Consider the following 11,646-nt stretch of genomic DNA (forward strand, 5'->3'; position numbering starts at 1 on the left):
TTTTGCATGGAATGAGCTTTTGCCAACATTCTTAAAATAATGGGCTCTTTATTTATAGTCAAATTTCAACTCAAATGAGATCTTCTCAAAGAGGCTTCTCCTGACCCACCCTATTTGAAATTGGTAAATTTGCCAATCATTTTACTACCTGGCACACAGCAAACCACTCAGAACATTATATGCTGAATGGGTATCAAGTGAAAATTATTAGATCTTCTACTTTTGGAAGAAAAGGACTACATCATATTTTAATACCCCCCAGCCTATTCTGTTCAACACACAAGCCAAACAATCACTAAAAAAGCAAAGAGCTTTAGGGCTCTTAGAAGAGTTTGTACAACTTGACAGAAAATAGATTTACTCTTTTCATTTGCACACTTCAAAATGTTTTCTTAAAAAAAATACCTCTTTAAAATTGTTATCTCTGTAATGACTTAGGCTATTCAACAGCAATACAATACCAACAAAAAGGATTCTACTCACTGATTCCCTAACACTGAAAAAAAAAAAAAAAAGCAATAGTGGAGATATAAATATCCTCCTCCTTCCACAAACAGTAAAGGTAACATAACCTCTTTTTTGGTTATAAAGTGAGGTAGAAATTTAAAAGACCTCATATTTATATGCTTCTAATGAATAACAAATTTGTTTTTCAGAAATATTTAACTTTTTCTCATTAAAAGCTCACAGTCTAATAACCCATTCTAAGTATATAAATATATAACCTTATAACCATATAAGTAATATTTAAATTATCTATATAAAATGGAACATGCACTTATATTCATACACATGGGAATCCAGATTCTCACCAACTCTTCGTGTATTAATGCAAGTTCACTTCTGTGTTTTATATTTCAACTCCTGGAGATATAGACATCTAAATTAAATATAACTATGAGTCTGAATCGAAGTTTTAATAATTCATCACTGAACACTAATTTACAGATGGTGTGGCTCAACTCCATTGCAACATGAACCAAGTGTTCTCATTTAAAAAATAATCTCAAAAAGCATCTAGATGTTTCCCTTAATTCAAAACATCTGGCTGTAACATAGATTTCCTAGTCTTGAACTTTTTCTTGGGGTTTCTTCGCAAGACAAACATCTGTGATTTAAGCCATGATATCCACTGGCATATTCCATCCTCTTCTTCTTAATTTCTACTTCTTTCTATTGTGGGGAAAATGGGTTTGATTTTATGACAAAACTGCATAATGGCAAAGTGTGATACTAGGTACAAGAAGGAGAGGGTGGAAAACTCTATTCTATCCTCACATTACTAAATATTCTGCCTCCTAAACTTTCCCTACCCTGCACTCCCAGGGGCCTCCTTTCTGGGACTTTTTCCTCCCTTCTACTTTCCAGTTTTCAACCAGAATTTTCCTCTGGTTGTCAGGCATCACATGAAGATTTGTAGAAAAAATAATCTGACACAAGAGAGCTTTCCAGTAAACTTTTCCATTACATCCAAAAGGTGTCAATAAGATTCTATTTTTTCCCCACTTTCAAGGTAAATATTATAAATTAAAAATAAAATTCAGGATGATATGAGAACTAATGGCATGCATCCATAAAGTTTACATATTGTTCCTCTGAGTCTGATTTCTTCAAGGTAGGACGATAGGAAATCTGCCTAAGTTTCCAAGTTTCAGAGCAGTCTCATCTTTGAAGTTATGAAGAAACACATTTGAGGAACCATAAACAATATAAAACTAAAACCAACGAATGTAATCAAAAATTAAAATAAATGCACAAATGAAACTCATTATATGTAAGTTTTTATGTGAGATATCAATTTAGTCAAGCACATGTTCTTGTCTAATTCAGAATATGTCAACAGTATAATCACTCAGGTGGTGATCATACGAAAGAAAATGGGATAAATACTATTCTCTACCTACCAGCTATAATCCAGAACACAAACATTATACTGGAACAGAATCCAATCTCAAATGCAGGTTAACTACAAGGGGATACAAGTCATCAATAGTTTACTAATTCCTTATTAAATAAAAAAAATGGATCTGGATTTAGGAATATGCAGAATTTGAGGATATATATGTAAACCCAGAGCCTGAACCTTATCTTTAGAGAATTAATGAGTTAAAATTGAGAAAAATTTCCCTTAAAAATATAAAGTACAAAAAGGAAGAGTGGACCAAACAAACAAAAACCTCTAAAACTAAACAAACAAAAAGAAACCAAAGAAGAATGATTGTTGTATCAACCCCATGCATGCTGCAGAATGAGACTCTCTCCAATTAACTTCTGTAGATAGTCTCATCTCAGACAATTAGAGCTAGTTGCACAAAAATTGTCTCATTCAGAACATGCTTTGAGAGGGTTTACAAGATCCCAACAGAGCTTCCAAACTTGCTTTGTGCTCCTAATTGAAAACTTAGAAGGTAATAACTTCCCCTCAATTCATAGAAAGCCGGAAACCCTAGGATACAAAGCAGTTTCAAAAGAAATTTAAAATAAAATCATGTATCATTAAAAATTGAACAAAACAAACTAAGCACGTCTCCCAAAGCAAAAACATGCCTTTGAAACAAACAGTAAGTCACCACTGTTCATTGCCGAGCTGCATGTCATTACAGAGTGGCAGAATGAATGTGCAAGTTGCCAAATTGGACTAATTCATGTTCTGAATTAAAATAAAACACCCTCAATGTTGTAGGCCACTTCTATTCACCAGCATTCCTAGGGTTTGCTGTGATACGTCTTAGGAGGCATGGAGGCAATGAGCAGCTGCTTTGGCTCATGCCCCACTCCTAGCAGGCTTCCTTCCATGCAGGACTCATTTTGTGCATCTAGTCCTCCTGCATGGAATGACCTACATATGTAAACATGTGGCAAAACCTCCATGGATAAGAAGGAGGAAAAAGCTGCGCAATTCCCATTATAATGAAATAACTAAAAAGCTGCCCTTGTGAGCAGAAGAAAAAAATGCCACCTCAAGATCCACTTCCTAGAATAGCCTCAGTGCTTTTGGCTTCAGTTATTACAATTCTAGCAGGGAAGTATATTCAATAACCACTGATGGTCAGATCACTGTGACAGCTGAAGATAAAATTTAATTCTCCCTTTCCAGAGAAATGTAAATTCCAACAAAATATTTATTTTATGTAAGCTAAATTCATTCATTTGCTCACCTAACAATTAGTCTCAAAATGTTCTGTGCAAGGCCTTGAGTGAGGGTTTGCAAAAAGTATGAATTAAACTACATAGAGATCATTCCTCAAGGAACTTCTGGTATTGGGGAGGAGTTATGACATGCACAAAAATTGCTGTGGGAAAATACAGTGTTGTGATGAGCTTCATCAACATGCTTAAATCCAGCAATCAAATACAAATATGTATTTGAGCACTAATTATGCAATGACTCTTTCAAGCACAGTGATTCTAAAAGACATATACATAAACACACGATATTTTTACACTCAATGAGTCTGTACTATTTAGTTGGGTAAATAAAAGACAGATGTTAAAATATGCAGCAATCACATAGCCTAATCACTTCTGAACTCTCAGCACCTGGCACATAGTGGCTTCTTGATAAATGTGTTTTGTGAAGTTAATTATGCATACATACACACAGACACGTATGTATGTGGGTATGTATGAACATATGCACATATGCCATACTGTATTTGTTAAAAAGCCTGACACCTTTAAAAAATACTCCTATGTTCTTTTGAGGTAGTTCACTGGAATGAGCAAAGGGAGACTCACTCACTGATACAATCCTCTATTACAAGAGCATTTGACAGAAGAAACTTGAAACAACTATAAGAAGTAAACACTGACTTTAGGAAGATGCTCTGTGTGAGAGAGCTACTACAAAAAGAGAGATTTAGCTCCAAAACCTAGACTTTTATGTCAGATGTACAGTGGGCAGGTCTAAAGCCAAACCACAAAACATAGATCATATTGAATCCTAAAAATGTATCTTTCCGGGAAGAATGCAGACTAGAAATGCAACATTAGCTATTATTTCTCAACAAAACTCTAATGAAAGTGACTAGAATCACCTTCTGCCTCTTCCTCTCTCCACTTATACAATCAGCCCCTAAGTTTTATCAGTTCTTTATTACACTAACAATCAAATTCATATGTTCATGTTCCTTAATGCTACTGCCTCAATTCATAACTTCCTGGCCTGGACTGTTGGCTTCATTTCCCACCCTCTGGTCTCAGAGCTCTTTCCAATCTACCTGGTCAGACTATTCCTGCTACCCACCTGCTTGAATTCCTTCCATTGTTCCCAAATAATATTCCTATTGTTTCTATGTCATACAAAGCCCTTTGTGATATGGCTCCTATCTATCTTTTCCCACCTTTACTCCTGACACACTCCCTCCTTTCATCCATGCTGTGTCCAGCTGTACATGTATTCCAGCCACATTAACTCTCTCAAGTAAAAACCACTGTAGTGTACATCTGTGATAGACAGAGTGACCCTTCAAAGATTCCCACATCCCAATTCCCATAACCTGTGACTATGTAACCTAATATGGCAAAAGTGATCCTGCAGATGTAATTAAGAATCTTGAGATGGGGAGATTTTTCTAGATTAATTGTGTGGACTCTAACTGTAATCAAAAGGATCCTATCACAGAGAATCAGGAGCATGAGAAGCTGAGAAGGAGATGTCACAATGGAAGTAGAAGTGAAAGAGAGAGAGTTTAGTATATGTGTCATGGAATCTGAGTTTGGAAGGAGCCACAAAAGCCAAGGAGTGCAGATGGCTTTTAGAAGCTGGAGCATGCAAGGAATGAGATTCTCCCCTGGAGGCTCCTACAAGAATGCAGCCCTGCTGACACCTTGATTTTAGGACTTCTGACCTCCAGAACTGTAAGATAATAAATCTGGATTGTTTAAGCCACAAAATCTGTGGTAATTTTCAAAGGAGCAATAGGAATAGCAATACACTATACTTGTATATATCATATCACTTATTTCTTTTGCAAGATTTTTAACATCAGAAACAGTATAGAGAGGGTTATTTGTTCATCTTTTTAATCCCTCAAAGAATCCAGTACAATTTTTTGTTTATAGTATGCTCTGTGTGAAAGTATTTGCTAAATACGAAAGAATAACTAGAATGGACTAGTAAATATGAAACAACAATGCCTATAGTATTACCAATTCCAATGTTATGATAGATATATGGGTTTTATAATGTGAAAAAATATGCAGCTCATTGGGGAGGGTATGAGCTACGGTGAGGGTATGTGCTACTGTGAATTGTGTAAGACTGATTAATCACAGACCCCTGAAACAAATAATACATTATATGTTATTGAAAAAAGAAAAAAAAACATGCAGCTACCAAAATCAGCAGTCCATAGCAGTTTCTAAAACAATAATTAACAAAGCTATGGGGAAATGGTATAAACAATTTTCACAATACAGTTCATGGATATGGAAAACAAAGAATGAAGTGATCAAACCCAACAATGATAAATCTTTTCACCTTGTTTCTTTTACCAAAATTTCCTATCATTTAGTTTTTAAAATAACGAATCCAAAAGTCAAATCTCTACAGCCAAATATCTAAACATTTTAACCTCTTTTATAGCCAGGATAACTGATGTTAGTCAATGTTATTGTCCACATACTATAGTAGGAATTCAATAGATGTTTGTCAACAATTGTATACAGATCCTATTACTTTTGTCCATTGGGAAGATGAAGGAGCTTCCATGTGACATTAGGTCATATGCATAAAAGAAACTAACAAACGGGGACGCCTGGGTGGCTCAGTTGGTTAAGCGACTGCCTTCAGCTCAGGTCATGATCCCAACGTCCTAAGATAGAGTCCCACATCGGGCTCCTTGCTCAGCGGGGAGCCTGCTTCTCCCTCTGCCTCTGCTGCCACTCTGCCTGCCTGTGTGTTCTCTCTCTCTCTCTCTCTGGCAAATAAATAAATAAAATCTTAAAAAAAAAAAGAAACAAATGAATACAGCTGTACACATTAAATGTAAGTACTCATAACTACAAAGAGATGGAGATTATCTTCAAACTTTAAAAAGAGTGAGAAAGACTGTACATTAGTATTTGTGTATGTGTAATATATTCCTTTTGTTTGAAAAGTTATTTGTTAACAACTAAGTCTCTTGGAAAATTTTCCTTTTATAAAAAATGAGATATGGCCAACCAGGAATTTCCTTTCAATGTGAACTTCATTCTTCTAGAATAAGCAGATAAGAGCAATTGCTTTATTTGTATTTACAATTGTTTAATTGTATTAAGGAGAGCATGTGTGGTGATGAGCACTGGGTGTTATACACAACTAATGAATCACTGAACTACATCAAAAACTAATGGTATACTATATGCCGGCTAACTGAAAGTAATAAAAAATAATTAAAAATTAGTTAATTAGTTAATTAATTTAAAAAGAGCAATTGCTTTTTCAAGACAACTTTTCCTGGTAACTCACACTTTACATTTATTAGCTTGACCTTCCACCTCATGTTCCATGCCCAGTCCTCTAGGAAATCAGGAAAATCTAAAGAGTTTAGCACAGAGCCATCCTCCCATTTTCTTCATTTCTGTATTTCTACCAGCAGCTTTTATTTATATTAGTGAACTGAAAAATCTTTTTTCACTTTTTCCTCCTTTTATTGCCTAAATCATTACAGTGACAAGACCTTAATGGCAGCAGCATACTACAAGAAGGAATTTTTTAAATACTTTATGACATGCATGTACTTTTGTTTTTAGCTTGAACTTGATAATACAGGGCTACTAAATGACATGACTATATATTTGTAAAATACAGTATTTTTTCTGTCTCTTTAAAAAACTCAGTGAAAAATTCTATTGTAAAATATACCCAAGAAAGAACAGAAATCTATACACTTTTTTTCCAAACCTACAGCAATATAATTGGATAAAATAAAGACTTGGGAAATACTAAAAATCAATTAAAATAACATCGGAACAATAATTCATTAGAAGTTTTCTTTCCATGTTTATTTTTTCCTTTTTGTTTATTCCTGTATTTTCACCAACTCTGAAAAGCCACCAGATGGCATTGGAGAGTCCAACCAATTACTTGATGGAAAATATTTATAGGAAAAACTGGAAGAATCTTCTTTTCAAGTCAAAATTGTCCTTTTCTTCTGATGTAAATACATATTGAAGAAAAAAATGAATTAATCAGAGTATAGAAACCTTTTCTTATCAATGATAAAAATAATTACTCCTTATATGAATAAAAACTAAATGGAATATGCTTTTAGTAATCAAAGTAAAATGCCAGTGAAAGAACTTTACTGAATCCATGTAGCAATATTAATGGGGAAACATTTTAGTATAATTAGTAAAATATAAATGGTATTTGAAATAGTGTTTAGGATACCCACAAAAAGCTTACAGACAGACACTCTTTAAAGAAATGTTTATATATAACCCTCAGATTTTAAAACTTGGCAAAGTTATCCATTGTCATTGCCTTAAGGCAACATTTTCCATGCAAAGCAGCACTTTAGATATTTTAAGAGACTACAATTCTACAGAAGGAAATCTGCCATAAATAAGCCAAAATAGGCTAAAATACAGTTTAGTACTATGAACCGCCAAGCCTAATTTCACTTAGATATATCACTACCAGCAAAGAAAATACCTTATCTTTATTTAAGCATTGTAACTATGTACCATGTGCTTTTTTAACTAAAAACAATTTTTTTCTTAATTGAACCTTTGTTTTAAACTGATATCCTCCACCCTGCAGTGTTAAGACAAACTGTGTAGCATCAAGTTAAATATAGCCATGAAGTATTCTGACTATAAACTCTGATCATCTAAATCTGTTTGATCAATTTGTAAATAAGTGCAATATGTTACAGAAGAAAAGGTATCATTTTATATACTGTGTATGTACTGAAGGTGTTCAATAAATGCTCGTGAAATGAACAAAAGAATAAACTTCGATTTCTAGTGATGATGATGTAACTCAAAATTTTTCATTTATGAAAAAGGAAACTGAGATCTGAAAGGTTCAGGGACTTGTCCCAATCAACATAATGGGATTGAAATCCTAGTTTCTTAATTTCCACTTCTGTAAGTCTCGTAATACTTGCCAAAACTATCTAAACTATTAAGGAGGACGCATGTTGGGATGAGCACTGGGTGTTCTATGCAACTAAAGAATCATTGAATACTACAACAATAACTTATGATGTACTATATATGCTGGCTAACTGAACATTATAAAAAAAGACAAAAAACTACTTCTGGAAAAACAACTCAAAGCATGTGTTTTCAGTGTTCATCAATGTAGAAAAAAGTTGACATGTCACTATCAGTTATCTATAGAAATGGCTGCCAATTTATGATAGTCAACATGAGGCTTAAACATGACACATTTTGGGGAGGTGTTGTTCTTATTTTTATTTGTTACTCATACAATGATCCCTTATTCATTATATGAATATCCTGAGATAATTATCCTGAGATAATTTTTGAATACTGATTTTCTTATGTTTTTCAATTTTTTAATTTTTTATTATGTTCAGTTATCCACCTCTACAGTAAGTCAAGCAGAGAAAGACAATTATCGTATCATTTCGTTCATATGTCAAACATAAGCAATAGCACAGAGGACCATAAGGGAAGGTAGGGAAATCCAAAGGGGGAGAAATCAGAGAGGGAGGAAAACCATGAGAGACTATGGAACCTAGGAAACAACCTCAAGGTTTCAGAGGGGAAGGGGTGGGGTAAGGGGGTAGCCAGGTGATGAGTATTAAGGAGAGCACGTGATGTGATGAACACTGGGTGTTATACTTAACCAATGAATACTGAACACTACATCAAAAACTAATAACCATGACACATTTCAATATCCTTGTAAGCAAGCTTTCCTATTTGTTTATATAAAATAAGAGAAAGAAAATTGAATCAGTATTACCCTACTTTCAGGAGATTAGTCTAAGCAAACATTTCAGATTTAGGTAAAAGAATTTTTGGTTGGAGAAATGTTATCCTTTCTACATACACATCTCATTATCATGGACAAACAAGAGTTTTACTTTTGTTTTACCTAAATAGAAAATAATAAAATAACTCCTAAGAATTGAGCAAACTATATAAAACAAACAACACTTACAATATACTGATTATGTATAATATACACACAAACACAACTAAAACCTGACAGTAGCTTTCAGATCTCAAGATCATCCTGAATTATTGAAGTGGACCCTAAATCTAATGACCAGTATCCTTACAAGAGAAAGGCAAAGGGAGATTAAAGATATAAAGGAGAAAGCCATGCAAAGATGCAGGCAGAGAGACTGGAACTATGCAGATACAAACCAAGGAATACCTGAAGCCACCAGAAGCTAGAAAAGACAAGGAAGAATTCTCCTAAAGAGTCTTCAGAGGGAATGTGGCCTTGCTGACACCTTGGTTTTGAACTTCTAGCTCCAGAACTGTGAGAGAATATATTTCTATTGTTTTAAATCCACCAGCTTGTGGTAATTTGTTATGGCAGCCACAGGAAATAGTATAACTCCAAACCCATAAATCCATCAGCTCAATATTTTCAGTGATTGCCACAGCTCATATGCTCCAAACTGAACTCATTTCATTGTGTCTCCCAGGGGGGAAAGGAGGGAAGCCCCTCCTCCTAATTGGTGACACAATCAATATAACTTATTATCTCCAAACATTTACTTGTCCACATTTATGGTTCTCTAGAAATATGTTTCAGTCCAGCTGACTGCTTTTCAGGCTCATATTGAGTGTAGCTCAATATGATTTTTATTGAATCCCTGACTGATCACACTGGAACCCCAATACATTCTATCCTACCAGGAGTTTTATCTGTTCAAAACTGATCTGACCATGCCACTGACATGTGTGACCCTTTATAGCTTGACTCTGTGTGTGTCTTTTCTTTTCTGTAAAGGCAGCTTTACTGATGGGCTGCTACAAACACTTGTGTAGCACTACTACATATTTATCAAGGAGTTTCATCTTTATGGTATATAGAAGACACCCCAGTACATAGGTCTGACAAATCTGAGGCCCAACCTCACAGACCAAGTTTACTACTAAAGGGATTTACAAAGTAATTAAATATTTCAGCCAAAATTTTTGTTATACAAAATAAAATCCAAAATCCCATGGCAAGGCATATGAAACTCTTCAAACTCTGTGCTCAATCTACTTTTTGGGCTTCATCTTAATCAGAAAGACTCCCCTGCTGTTTTATTTAAATAAGCGGTCCTTTTGAGTCTGTGTTCTTTGGAAACTTTTAATATGATTGATGACATCTAATCCTATTACAGAATTATACTCTCTACGCTTATTTTTCAAATGTCCATCTAATCATCAAACTCAATGGATTCTAACATTAAAGTTGCTTTTCTTTCCTATTTTCATTGTTGTTACTTTGAGTCAGGAAATAATTTTTGTGTCAGGCAGTTTTGATTGAAAGAAACAGACTCATTTAAATTATCACCAAAAAAATGGTGGATATTTTTTAGAACATATTTGCAGGGTACAGATGAAACTTAAGTTATCAAGACCCAAAGCATCACTAGATTCTTTTCCTTCTTTCCTGTCTCCTTTTCTCTCTTCCCTGTTTTCTTTTCCCTTTTCCTCCTTCTGTCCCCCATCTCATCTCCTTTTTTCATAGATAACAAATCACATGGTCTCCTTCAGGAAAAAATTTTCAACTTCTCCCATTCCTATCTAGTTTTTAACTGACCACCTATTCTCTAAACTGTAGTCCAAATGCAATAATAGATTTGTTTGACTAAGGTAATTATCAGTAATTGCAGACAGAATAACGCACTCACCTCCCCAAATATGTCTACATCATAATTCCTGGAACAAATGACTTTGTTACATGACATGGCAAAAGGGACTTTGTGGATCTGATTAAATTAAGGATCTAGGGATGGGGAGATTTTTCTGGATTACCTATGCAGTTCCAGTGTAATCACAAGGTCCCTTAAAAGGGAAAGAGGAAGGCAGGGAAAGTCAGAGCCAGAGAAAGAGATGTGTATCATAAGCAGAAGTTGCAGTGATGGGGGACCATAAGCTATAAAATGTAGGCAGCCAATGGAAGCACAAAAACAACCTGAAACAGATTTCCTAGAGGCTGCACAAAGAACACAGTCCTACCAACCTATTTCAGACATCTGACCTCCACAATCATAAGATGATAAATTTATGTTGCTTTAAGCCACTGAACTTTTTTGCTTATTTGTGAAAGTAGCAATAGGATACTAACACAAAAGTGTCCCTAATTTCCAAGACACTTCCTGGATCATCTTCAAGCCTACAGTAGACTCATCATGGATCAGGGGCTCATCTGCTGGCCCACCAGTGGTCACTTCTGTGTTATCTCTAGAATGAACATCAATTTCTTAATGTGACTTAAAATGTTCATCATGACTGGCTCCTCACTTCTGCACCTACTGCTCATTTATCCCTTTACATATGTAAAAGGATATATATTTTATTATTCCTTTGATACAGTACCACACTGATATATTTTTTAACTTGAAGTATTCTTCTTCCACTTAAATCCTTTTTAACTTGCAAGACTCATCCACATGGACTTTTATCTTCTTCATGTAAATTCATGATGAAGCAGGCATCAATCTCCACAAATGACCT

The sequence above is a fragment of the Mustela nigripes genome, chromosome X, assembly GCF_022355385.1.
Source record: "Mustela nigripes isolate SB6536 chromosome X, MUSNIG.SB6536, whole genome shotgun sequence".
Lineage (NCBI taxonomy): Eukaryota > Metazoa > Chordata > Mammalia > Carnivora > Mustelidae > Mustela > Mustela nigripes.